The sequence below is a fragment of the Nyctibius grandis genome, chromosome 15, assembly GCF_013368605.1.
Source record: "Nyctibius grandis isolate bNycGra1 chromosome 15, bNycGra1.pri, whole genome shotgun sequence".
Lineage (NCBI taxonomy): Eukaryota > Metazoa > Chordata > Aves > Nyctibiiformes > Nyctibiidae > Nyctibius > Nyctibius grandis.
This window is the reverse complement of record NC_090672.1, coordinates 826,686-838,775: the sequence shown is the minus strand read 5'-3', so window position 1 is coordinate 838,775 and position 12,090 is coordinate 826,686. Positions and strand designations below refer to the sequence as shown.

General features: G+C 45.0%; 1 long non-coding RNA gene across 50 annotated transcripts in view; it reads right to left on the bottom strand.

The window, feature by feature from the left end:
• LOC137670456 (uncharacterized) overlaps positions 1-12,090 on the bottom strand; it is a 101,918-nt gene that overhangs the window by 6,801 nt on the left and 83,027 nt on the right. For 36 of the 50 annotated variants that reach the window (XR_011049251.1, XR_011049263.1, XR_011049267.1 and 33 more), the window contains one exon: positions 6,838-6,946. This is a non-coding gene — a long non-coding RNA (uncharacterized lncRNA). The other 14 variants (XR_011049257.1, XR_011049273.1, XR_011049276.1 and 11 more) reach the window with 8 other exon arrangements.

Below are 12,090 nucleotides of genomic sequence, written 5' to 3'. Positions count from 1 at the left end.
GAAAACAAGACTCTCAAGTGTGTTTGGCTCTAGTTTCCCATTAGCTGTTCACAGGGCTACCACAACAAGGCATGCTCTACAAGCATGCTCGTGTCTGCACTGACACTAAGTTACAGGACTCTGTCATTACTATTCTCTCCATTTTAATGGAGAATATAAATGTCTCACCAAAAGTTGTTGAGCAAGTTTGTAAAGTGACTAAGCTAATAAAGCATGTGTCCTGGCTCTCCATTATCTGCTGCAGAGATGTAAGATCAAGGGCATTTAGATGCTACTCCCAGATAAAGGTGGTGCCCTCAAGAGGCCGTACAGCTTGTGAAAGTGAATTTTACAGATAGATACACTGTGAACTGTTAATGGCCATACCTGTAGTGTTACACTGATGGCCTATCCAGAGACATAATAAACACATGCAGGTATCTTCCAGGCTCTCTGTAAGGAGGGCTGTGAAACCACACCGATGCCCCTGGGTGTATGTCATCATGCATGAGTTGGCCATATCTGGTTTTATCTGTACATATATATACATATACATATATGACCATTGACACATGTACGTATGTGCATACATATGTATATATGCGGGTCTACAAAAGAGGTGTCGATCACAGTCATGAAGCATAGAGTTCAGCTTCTCTGGCTACCACAGGCTGATGTCATTCTTATCTCACACAAGATACAGCTGATCTGCCTGAACAAATTAATGAAAATGGCAAAATGATCAGAGCCCTTGAGAAAGCCGAAAAGCAAGCTGAAGTAGAAAAATCTGAGCTGCGGTTAGCTCTGGAAGAGGCAGAGGTAAGTTAGTTTAAATATTACTGAAAAAAAGCAGAGAGCAATCTGGACAGCTTTCTGTTCACTCTCCTGGGCAGTGGCTGTGTGCGAGGTTGATTGCCACAAACTTTAGGAGTTTGTGTTAAGTCACTGAGTAACATCACAATGATTACTTTCTATGAAATGTTACTTTTGTGTTTGTTTTTCCCCTTTTTCTTTTAAAGGCAGCTCTTGAGCGTGAAAAGGTCAAAATCCTTGGTGTCAACCTAGAACTGACTCAGATTAAATCAGAAATTGACAGAAAGATTGCTGAGAAAGACGAGGAGATCAAACAGTTAAAAAAAAACCATCAAAGGACTGTGGAGACAATGCAGGGTCTTGGTTTACCTTTCTGGTAAATTTATTTTTAACCATGGTATCTGAGAAATTCATTAGGACAAAAGTTACTCTTCATATTTAGGACACGCAGCTGCACTTGGATGATGTTCTCAGGACTCAGGAGGACCTGAAGGAGCAGGTGGCCATGGTGGAGCGCAGAGCAAACCTGCTGCAGGCTGAAGTTGGGGAGCTACGGGCAGCCCTGGAGCAGATGGAGCGGTCGAGGAAAGTGGCTGAGCAGGAGGTTCTGGATGCCACTGAACGCGTGCAGCTCCTCCATACCCAGGTAGTTTGCTTTGCCAAGACAGACGTGGCTTTGGGTCCAGAAATTCACAGAGTAAGAACGAATAGTAATTCATGGTCTCTATGTGTAAGAGACCAAAGACAGACACTCAAAGCCTCTCTTTTTCTCCTTCATAGAACACCAGCCTTTTTAATACAAAGCAGCAGCTTGAAACTGATATGGCACAAATCCAAACTGAGACGGAAGATATTACCAATGAAGCAAAAAATGCTGACGAGAGAGCGAAGAAGGCAATCACAGATGTGAGGATGTTACTGTGTTTTTCTCTTTGAATTTTCAGGGCTTCCCAACAGCTTTGCTGCTGGGAGTTAATGTAAATACTGTTGTGACAAGTTGGACAAAGAACCAGTCTGTGGGCCTGGCTGAAGAGGCTTTGTGTCAGAGGAGGGTTAGAGCAACAGGGAACTTGTCCTGCTGACAGATGAGTTATTGAGGCTGTTGTCATCATAATGAACCAAACCCACATTTAGTCAGTCTAAACCAAATAACTTTCTCCAGCACTGCATGAAAATGTAAACCACAAAAAAAATCCTGCAGTATTGAAACCTGTGAAGTGTCTAAAGTATTTAAATATTTTTCTTTTCAAAATAATATTTAAGAACTTTTCAAATGAGAATTGTGAATTTCCATTCAAAATTGGTGCTGTATCCTCCTGTCCAAGGCCAGTGAAGCACAGCCAGGCAATAGGGCTGGTATATCATGGGACCCAACCTGCTAATGATTTTTGATGCATAGGATCAAAACAAAATCCTAACACTTCAAAACATTTTTTGGAGTTAAAATAGAAGGAAAACTTCTGCACTTGCTCATGAAAATGAAAAAAAATACTAGATAGTTTGTATTCTGTTTGAATAAAACAGAAATAGAGCATTGCAACGAAATATACACACACGTATATATGTGTTTATGCATATATGTATAAAATTTCTAATGACATTATTTTATTCTCACATTTTTCAATTTAGACTTTTTCAGGTATTTTGCTGCCAAAGCAATTTGTTGAATTTTCCACTATTTGTAAGCAATGTCACTCAGTATTTCATCAAAATGCTTAATTTGATTGTTTAGGAGTCAAATGTTTGAGAGCAAAATATATCCTACTTTTGTCTTAAATAACATAGACTGTTTTAAACTATTTTCTGCCTTGTAACAGTAGCCGCCAGGCTATTGTGGCAATAACAGGGCACGCACTAAGGCACAGAGAGCATGCAGACTCCATCACACTCCACATGTGTTACGCAGAGAAGCCTTTCAGCTGTGCCATGCGTTGCTCCCAAGCTTTGCTGTGACTCCTGCTCTACCCCACAGCACCTGGGTGTCAATGAAGGTAACAGTAGTGATCATACAGTGGGATAGAGCATTTACCCTTTCTGTCGTTCCCAGTGTGCAGCAAGTCAGATTTTTTTCCCATCCTTTTTCCTGCTGTTTCCTATCGTATTTCTTCCACTATCATGTCACTGAAAAAAATGAAGCAGGAGATGCAGTGGCAGGAATGGTCAGCAGGAACCAGGAATAAAACCTCAGATGGTGCACAGCATGCACTGTTCTTTCACATTCTTCCAGTTTCTGGTCTCATCTCTCTTCCAAGGTGGCCATGGTGGCAGAAGAGCTGAAGAAAGAGCAGGACACTAGCACCCACCTGGAGAGGATGAAGAAGAACCTGAACCAGACAGTAAAGAACCTGCAGCACCGTCTGGATGAGGCCGAGCAGTTGGCACTGAAGGGAGGCAAGAAACAACTCTTGAAGATGGAGGCCAGGGTGGGTACCAGCACTGAACATGGGTATCAAAGATACCTTTCTTCTCTGAGTCCTGTGTGAGGGCTCAAGCCAATAGTTGATTGATTCACCAGATCTGAGAGTTAGAAGCTGAGCTGGAAGAAGAACATAAACAATCCGCAGAGGCTATGAAAAACATCCACAAATATGAATGGCATATCAAAGAGCTTACTTTCCAGGTGGGTATAAATAGAAAACAATTCTGCTGATGTTTTCTCTCCCAAGGACATATAATTGCACATTCCCTTTCCACAGAATGAAGAACACAGGAAGAACATGATGAGGTTACAAGATCTGGTAGACAAACTGCAAATGAAAATTAAATCCTACAAAAGAGAAGCTGAGGAAGCTGTGAGTCGCTAAACTGAAGCAAATGCTTATTTACCATTTTCTAGGACTGCCAGTTTAAAAGCTGGCTCTGTGCTCCAGCGTGTTGCCAGATGGTTTTTAGTTTCTTTTGTTTTGCCATTTCAGGATGAACAAGCCGATACTAATCCCTCCAAATTCAGAAAAGCACAGCATAAGCTAGAAGAGGCTGAGGAGAGTGCAGATATTGCTGAGAGTCAAGTAAAGAAGCTCAGAGCTAACACCTGAGAAGTCCCTTCTGCAAAGGTAAGCCTTTATTACAGGAGGCAGGTGTGCGGTTTGTACTGTTTGCCCAAGCAAGTCAAGCAGTAGATTTGTGCCTTGCCAGTGGGCATAGCCATCATTCAGAAAGGACAGTTCTGGAATGAAGGGCCTTTGAAGAAAGGTTGAGAGAGTTGGGGTTGTGCAGCCTGCGAAAGAGAAGGCTCCGGGCAGACCTTACTTAATATATAGATTAAGCCTTTCAATATATAAAGTGGGCTTATAAGAAAGGCAGAGAAAGACTTTTTACCAGGGCCTGTAGTGACAGGACAAGGGGCAATGGTTTTAAACTGAAAAAGGGTAGGGCTAGGTTGGACATAAGGAAGAAATATTTTCTGATGAGGGTGGTGAGACACTGTAACAGGTTGCCCAGAGAAGTTGTGGATACCCCATCATTGGAAGTGTTCAGGCTCAGGCTGGATGGGGCTTTGGGCAACCTGATCTAGTGAAAGATGTCCCTGTCCATGGCAGGGGTTTTGGACTAGATGATCTTTGAAGGTTCCTTCCAGCCCAAACCATTCTGTGATACTATGATTCTATGACTCTGGCTTTTCAGGCTCTGGTGCTGAGCATGAGCCTTCTGGCTGGTTTCATCACATTAGTTTCAGATTTAAGGAACTGCCTGATAAAGTGAAAGTAATGAGAGCCAGCTTAACTGAACACTCCTAAAATAACCTTCCCGTGAGCCTTAGGCAGAATTAATGTTCTGATTGAGAAATATGCAGCAGCAGCCCTGTGTCCTTAGCTGAGCTTCCCGAGCAGCTGTCTGTCTCCAACCCAAGACTGTTTGGTACAAGATCTAGAGCTTGTTTTTCCTACTATGATCTCAGCAGGTGTAACACGTTTTGACTGCACTAGTCTAACTCAGTTTGCAGTTGGAGGTAAAATACCCTCAGTCCACGTTTTGGAATAATTACTAGTGCCTAGAGCACATATCCAGGAAATGCAGCACCTTGGCTCCAGGCTGCCTTCTGCTTACCCACAGCATCCTCTTACTCATACAGCGTTTTAACTCTAGAAGAGATGCTATGGAGAACATGCTTTCTCCTGAAGGCTCTGGCCTGAGACTCAGTAGACAATGTTGGTTCTGCCAGAGGCTGGTGTGCAACTTTCAGTGAGCTGCTTGTTGCCATACTCCAGTAAAAGGCTTTGAATCCTCAGTGGTTGTCAGGGTATCTTGCCAAGACCCCAGGGGAAGCACTTGGAAGGCTGAGTCCAGGTCAGAGCAAAGTCTCTAGACATGAGATTAGCTTATAGAGGGAGTGCTGAATCTCTAATTGAATTGAAAGCCCAGACAGGGGCAAGATTTCATATATCTCCTATTGGGTATCCCTAGGTAAAGGCAGGTTGAACATGCTGACTATGGGCAACTCTGTCTGCAATATGCTATAGTTTTAGACCCTGCTTTGAGGTGCCTGATACTGTGCAGTATATATGGAGCCTGGGCACTTGGCACGAGTTCTGGATTCTGCTCTGGGAGGCCTAAAAATTAAGCATTGTAATGCCTAAATCTTTTCATAGATGCAATGGATCAATATATCATTTTACTGCCTTCCATGCTTTACATGCAGTTTCGGAAATGCTGGGATACTCCTTGTCCCAGAGGATGGGGGTGCAGGTTGTTTAAGCACTGCAACAGTAAAGTATCACTTCAGAAAAGCCAACAGATATGTTTCTCCATTTCAACCCATCAGTCCAACAGCATGGCCTTTGATGATGTGTGATCTTAAGGATGGCAGACACCGATACATTGACCTGGGCTCCACCTGCACATCCTAGCTGGATGGTGCATTGAGACATGATTTTAGAGACCAAAAGACTCATCTTGACATTTGCAGACTAAAAAAAAAAAAGCCTCTCCTTTCCAGGTGGTGTTAGGAAGTGAAAAATGAGCTTCCTCTGGGGTAACCAGAACTTACACAAAGTATCTTTCCAGCTGTGGATTTGCAGTAGCTAGAGCTACACTGGTAGGAAGTAATCTTGCATTTGCTTATGGACACAAACATTTTCTGTCACTCTGCTGCTGTACCAGTGTCAATAAAGTAGATATCTGCAACTTCAGATGCTCCAAATGTTGATGTTCAGATGAGAGTAATTTTCTTTCTAAGTTAAGCATAGTCAAAACTGTGGGTTCAATTCTTACTGCAGCCATAATCATGTTTGAGCAATTTTGTCCTCATCTTAAAATCTAGGTGTTTGACAGGCTTCCTTCATACTTCCTGCTTGAAAGCAGATATCCTATCCTTGTTAAGTGAAGCTGAGAATAAACTACTGTATGAGCAGATGTGGTATGTCAAGTGTGCGAAGTGAACAAAATCACAGCATTCATGCTTAGTTTCACTGCTGTATTTCTGCATGGGAGAACAAGACTGGTCCAGCCTCTGAGCCTACAGCCATCTGTGTGCTGTATTCAATATTAGAAATCAAGTATTTCTAATCTCCTTGTAGTCAAACTGCACTTCAGAAAGTTGGCCCACTTCTGAGCTATCCAATGTTGCAGCTCCGAGAAGATGAGGACTTGAACTTAGGTGTCTCACATACTTGTTACATTGGAAATAGTTATCAAATGGTCTGTAATGTTAGCAGCAAAATCTGAGTAGCTGCTTGAACCTTCTCTCCCCAGTGGCGCTGGGCACCATAGTTCTGCTTGGTGTTTCCCAAAGAGAAACACGTGTTCAGCTACCTTGTGGTGTATGTGTGGTATAGTTGAAACTGGAGAATCTCAGGTGGTGAGAAAACCCAGATACTTCGGCACTGGTGAAGACTGCTGAGGACACATAAGTGGCAGCAAAGTAAGGGCTAGAGAGTGAGTGGGATATCTTTGTGCAGACATCCCAGTGCTCCGAGAAGATTAATTAGTTTGTGCACAGCACTAGATGCTGGGTCAAATAGCATGCTGACACTGTTGGGAAGTTCCAGCTGGCTGCTTCATGTCTGTGTGCCTGGGAAAGGTATATCCAAATCGATCTCACCTTACCTGGCTCCAGGACACAGCCACACCAGTGCTCAGGAAGCAGTCTAGCCTGCTTCTGCTGTCAGTAACAAGGATGCGAGAGGAGGAATCCAAGATGTTCTGTCACTCCTGTCTGAAAAAGAGTGATAGGTGTCACCTCTTTCTCAGTTTTCAACTACAAAGAGGTTAATAAAACCAGCAGATACCTATCCCTCCCATGACACCTTTGAAGGTTTCACCATGGCTCCCTATTAGAACCCCAATTTTTTCCATTCCTTCTCATCCAGTTGTCTTCATTTATCCCGCACCCAGGGCTAAACAAGAAACAGTTTTTCTCTCACCCAATGTCCCTTCCCCAGCTGAGGAAGGGAATTGGGAAAAGGAGGGAGACTCTTGGGTTAGAAGTTAAACAGATTTAATAAAATAAAGAAACCAATATAAATGATAACACAAAACATCCAAAATTATACTTATCTACAAAGCACTGGCAAGGTGCTCCAGGAATAGCAATCATTAGGAATGAGAAAGAGAGGAGAGCAAAAAGAACCTCACCTCTCCCCAGCAAGCTTTCCCTTTTGTAGCAAACTTGATGTTAATGATATAGGATACACTTGTGGGCCAGCCTGGGTCAGCTGCCCTGGATTTAACTGCTAAGGGCCTTGATCACTATGATTAACCACACACTGAAACCAAATCCCAATGAAATCAGGACAGCAGTGTACTCATGCACCTTGGCAAAGAGTCAGGATGGCCCTACCATCATGGTCAATGTCTCTGCCTAATCCTTGCTGGTCCAACTTTATCTATGTGTGAGCTGCTCCTGTTGGATGGCAGGCCTGTTTCTTCCATTCATAGAATCACAGAATGGTTTGGGTTGGAAGGGACCGTAAAGATCATTTAGTTCCAATGCCCCTGCCACAGGCAGGGACACCTTCCACTAGACCAGGCTGCTCAAAGCCCCATCCAACCTGGCCTTGAACACTGCCAGGGAGGGGGCAGCCACAGCTTCTCTGGGCAACCTGTTCCAGTGTCTCACCACCCTCACAGTCAACAATTTCTTCCTAATATCTTATCTAAATCTACTCTCTTTCAGTTTAAAACTGTTCCCCCTCAACCTGTCACTACATGCCCTTGTAAAAAGTCCCTCTCCCACTTTCCTGTAGGCTCTTCAGGTACTGGAAGGCTGCTAGAAGATCTCCCCGGAGCCTTCTCTTCTCCAGGCTGAACAGCCCCAACTCTCAGCCTGTCTCCAGAGCAGAGGGGCTCCAGCCCTCTGAGCATCTTCGTGGCCTCCTCTGGACTCGCTCCAACAGCTCCGTGTCCTTCTTACGTTGGGGGCCCCAGAGCTGGACACAGCACTGCAGGTGGGGTCTCACGAGAGCGGAGTAGAGGGGTAGAATCCCCTCCCTCGCCCTGCTGGCCACGCTGCTCGTGATGCAGCCCAGGATATGGTTGGCCCTCTGGGCTGCAAGCACACATTGCCGGCTCATGTTGAGCTTCTCCTCAACCATCACCCCCAAGTCCTTCTCCTCAGGACTGCTCTCAATCCATTCTCTGCCCAGCCTGTATTTGTGGTTGGGATTGCCTTGACCCATGTGAAGGAACTTGCACTTGGCCTTGTTGAACTTCATGTGGTTTGTATGGGCCCACCTCTCAAGCCTGTCAAGGTCCCTCTGGATGGCAGTTACTGCATTACCACAAAATAATCAGGAGCCTTAATCACTTGGCTGCCACTACACCAGGTCAACAGTTCACTCATTTGTAGCACTGCACCGTACCACTTTGCACTGAGATCCTCCGTGCCAGACACATCTGGCCCACCTGACCTGAGATTTGTACTTCAGTGTGCAGAAAAGGAGGTAGAGCTGTGCTATAGATGGGACCCACTGCTGAACACAGCCTTGCCCGAACGAACAATCCCCTGTTGCAGCCTATTAGTACATCACTTCCTTGCATCAGATAACCTGGAGATTCACATCCCTAGTTCAGGCTGCGTGAACTATAAAAGGTATCTGAGTTTGAGAGCAAAGACCTTGAGAGTTCAGTGCCAGAGGTACCACTTAGGAACCACTACAGAAACTAAGGTGATGGGGCATGGCTTCCCAGGTTGACAAAGACATTGTCATGCCTGCAGAGCACAGCAAAGCCAACAGACAGAGCAGTCCATCAGTCCATCATTGCTTGGACTCCTGGAGACCGAAGGCCCCTAATGTTTCTCTTTTTTCCACATATTACAGAATGATTGAGGTTGGAAGGGATCTCTGGAGGTTATCAGGTCCAAACCCCCTCCCACCCCCCATCATTCCCCTCTGGCCCCCAGTGGAAACACAATGTACGCACACTTTAGAAAGTGTCTCATTTTTCATTTGTTCTAGCAAAAGCTGATAGCAATGTGTTTTCTAGCATGGATGTTTCTCTTGTCACTGTGCCTGGGCCCTTCTGTGATTCACAAACACAAGCTCAGTTTGTTAGAGCTCTTTAGCCTGCTTTCTAGGATGGGGTTCATAGGACCCTGCCCACTGTTTCTTCATTTATGTGGCTTCCAATGAATTTGTGCTCACTGACTGGATTGACTAGTGCTGCAAGGTGGGCTCCCAAAGTGTGGGAGCAGGTCTCAGAATCGTTGGGATGGTGTGTGCAGTGCTTCCATGTATTTTCTAGGCTCTGACCTCACAACTCTGGTGGGATGTGCTGTTTCTTGTAGCTTCACATAGTAGTTTAGTAGTGCCACAAAGAGGAGTTTCTCAGGGGTTCCTTTCTGAATCTAGATCTGGTTATTGCTGCTGGAGTTGTTGTCAGAGTGTACCACACAGCATCCCTTTCTAGATTTAGTCCACTGGTGAAATTTTCTTGTTTTTTTTTAATTGCAAGATTTAGAGCATCTGATATTGGAGTAGGAGGCCTCTCAGTTACTCCCAATTTCCCTGGCATCCTTTAATAGCTGGGGCATTACAGGATTGCAGGTGAGATCATGAAAGCTGGGCGTTTCATTTTTGTCCCCTGCATCCATTCCCAACTTTTGTTACTGAATACAGAAAACATATACATGCATATGGAGATATGGAGAGCCCTTACTGCCACATACTGCTATCCAAAAAAGTGAGTGTACTGTCTTTCATATATGAAATGCAGTTTAAAATAGATGGGGATTTTTGGAACAGTGAACACATTCAGTATTTTCAGCTTCTGAGTGGATTTAATTTACAAGTCTAGTTTAGAAATGAGATCTCATTTTGATGGTCCAAACTATGACTCCACCCTCATACCCAGATATTTCTCTGAACCCACTGGGACAATCATGTTTAGTGCTTTGGTTCCTATTCTCAAACCTTCACAACTGTTCATCATGAATGAGTCAAATGCCGAGGTGCTGTAAAGCCTGTGGCACTTCCTTGCTTGTGTCCTCAAACCAGAGAGCTTGCAAACCAACTCTGCTGTCATCAGTCAAATTACTCATTCTGTCCCAAGACCTGGGAAGCAGGTCATGTGCAAACACCAGTACAGGGACTCTGTTTTCCTCAGATAATTAACTATTGCCCTCAGATTCCTGGTCTGAGATAAACAGAACCATTGCCAGGTTGAGAAGGGTTTGGGGTTTCCAATTTCTCCTCTCACTTTGTTCTCCAGAGGTCTGTGAACTACTGCCCTGGTTACAAATGGGTTTTCACGTTTCCTTAGGAGTGTTTGGTAATGATCATTATGCGATGGCCCAAGCTTTCCAATCACTCTGCCCAAAAAATAACCTCATGAGATACTGAGTTGATGAGCTGCAAGATCTTCAGCTTGTCTGAGAAACCTGGAACTTTGATAAACCTTCTCAGTTAGTCTAGCCATTAGTTTCCCCCCAAACTGTCCCCATACCATGATCCTTTCAAGAGGGGCCTACATCCACTGTTACAGGCCTGTGATTTTGGGGAATCACAATCGAATGCTCATTTTTCACACCAGTTGGGACAGATCTGGATGTGTTGCTCTTTTGCTCTCCCAAGGGATGAGTTCTTTTTGAGCTCCTGCTGCCTGGAAGCAGCACTTGCCCAGGAGACTGCCTGCATCTTGTTCTCAGCAGCCCACTGCATGCTGATGTGCTTCGGGATGCAATCCAAAGTCCTGCTTTGCTCTTAGGTCATGTCACTGAGCCTAGCCCACAGTGTCAAATGACTAGTTGCACAGCACAATAATCTACTTCATAGACCTGTAGAAAAACAGCTGTAATCTTAGGTGTAGCTGTGCAAAATCAATGGGAAATTACTAACTGCAGAAGTTAGTAGTAGTCTAGCAACCCTAATCAGGGGACTGTCATTAATCACTCCAGAGTATCCAGAGATCACCTTGGATATGTCATGTAAGCCTCCCAGCCTTCTTTCCTGCTTTTGGTACTAAGTTTGCTGATTGCTCTTGCTACACCATCCCTGGTTTTCTGAGAGTCCTTCCCGCCTGCTCAAGCACAGTGGGCAGAACACAGCAGCCCCGGCAGTCCCTGGGGAATGGGGCTCTGCAGGGATGTGGCTTTAGCAGGATAATCACTACCCTCACCCCACCAGTTCATTTCTGCTGGCAGTGAAGCTCTCTTCCCTTTCAAAAAGGGAATTCACTTTCATTTGATTCAATGCTTCGGCTCTGACTCATGACGAGGTCAGCTGAATGGCAAGTGGGGGAGCTGGCTTTCCTACCTGGCAGCCTTGAGTCCCCAGATTGACTGCATCTGGAGACCATGGTGCCTGCATTGGCATAAGATGCCATGCATGTCGATCAGTCTGGCTAGTTTGGAGTTGAGGATCCTGAGAGCACGAGAACAGAACTGGGCTCAGGGCCTGCTGGTAGCAATGAAACTCTGTGGAAAGCCTGTCCACTTTGTGTACTGCCAATTTCAAGCAATAAGAATAAAACAAATTGAAAGAAATGCATGGCCATGGTCACAAAGCTTCACAGCTCAAGTAACTGCAAGGAAGCTTTAGCCCATGCCGAGCTGTGATGGTTCAGGGCAGCACGAATGGGAGCACTCCAGTTCTGGAGAGCCTCAGAGGAGAACACAGTCCTGTCTGGCATCCCCATCACACAGCCTGCCACACCAGGGAGAAGATTTTAAGGTCCTGTTTGAGTCTCCACCTGTCAAGGCTGCTCTGTAGGAACCTGAGCCTCCTCACATGGCACGAAGATTGGGGGGTAAAGCTTTTCTCTTTATCGCCATCCTGATTTTTAGGTGAACAGCCGCAGAGGGGCTGTTCACACTGCCCACACCCAGTTGTACTCTTGTGATAGACACAGGGAGATGCTCAA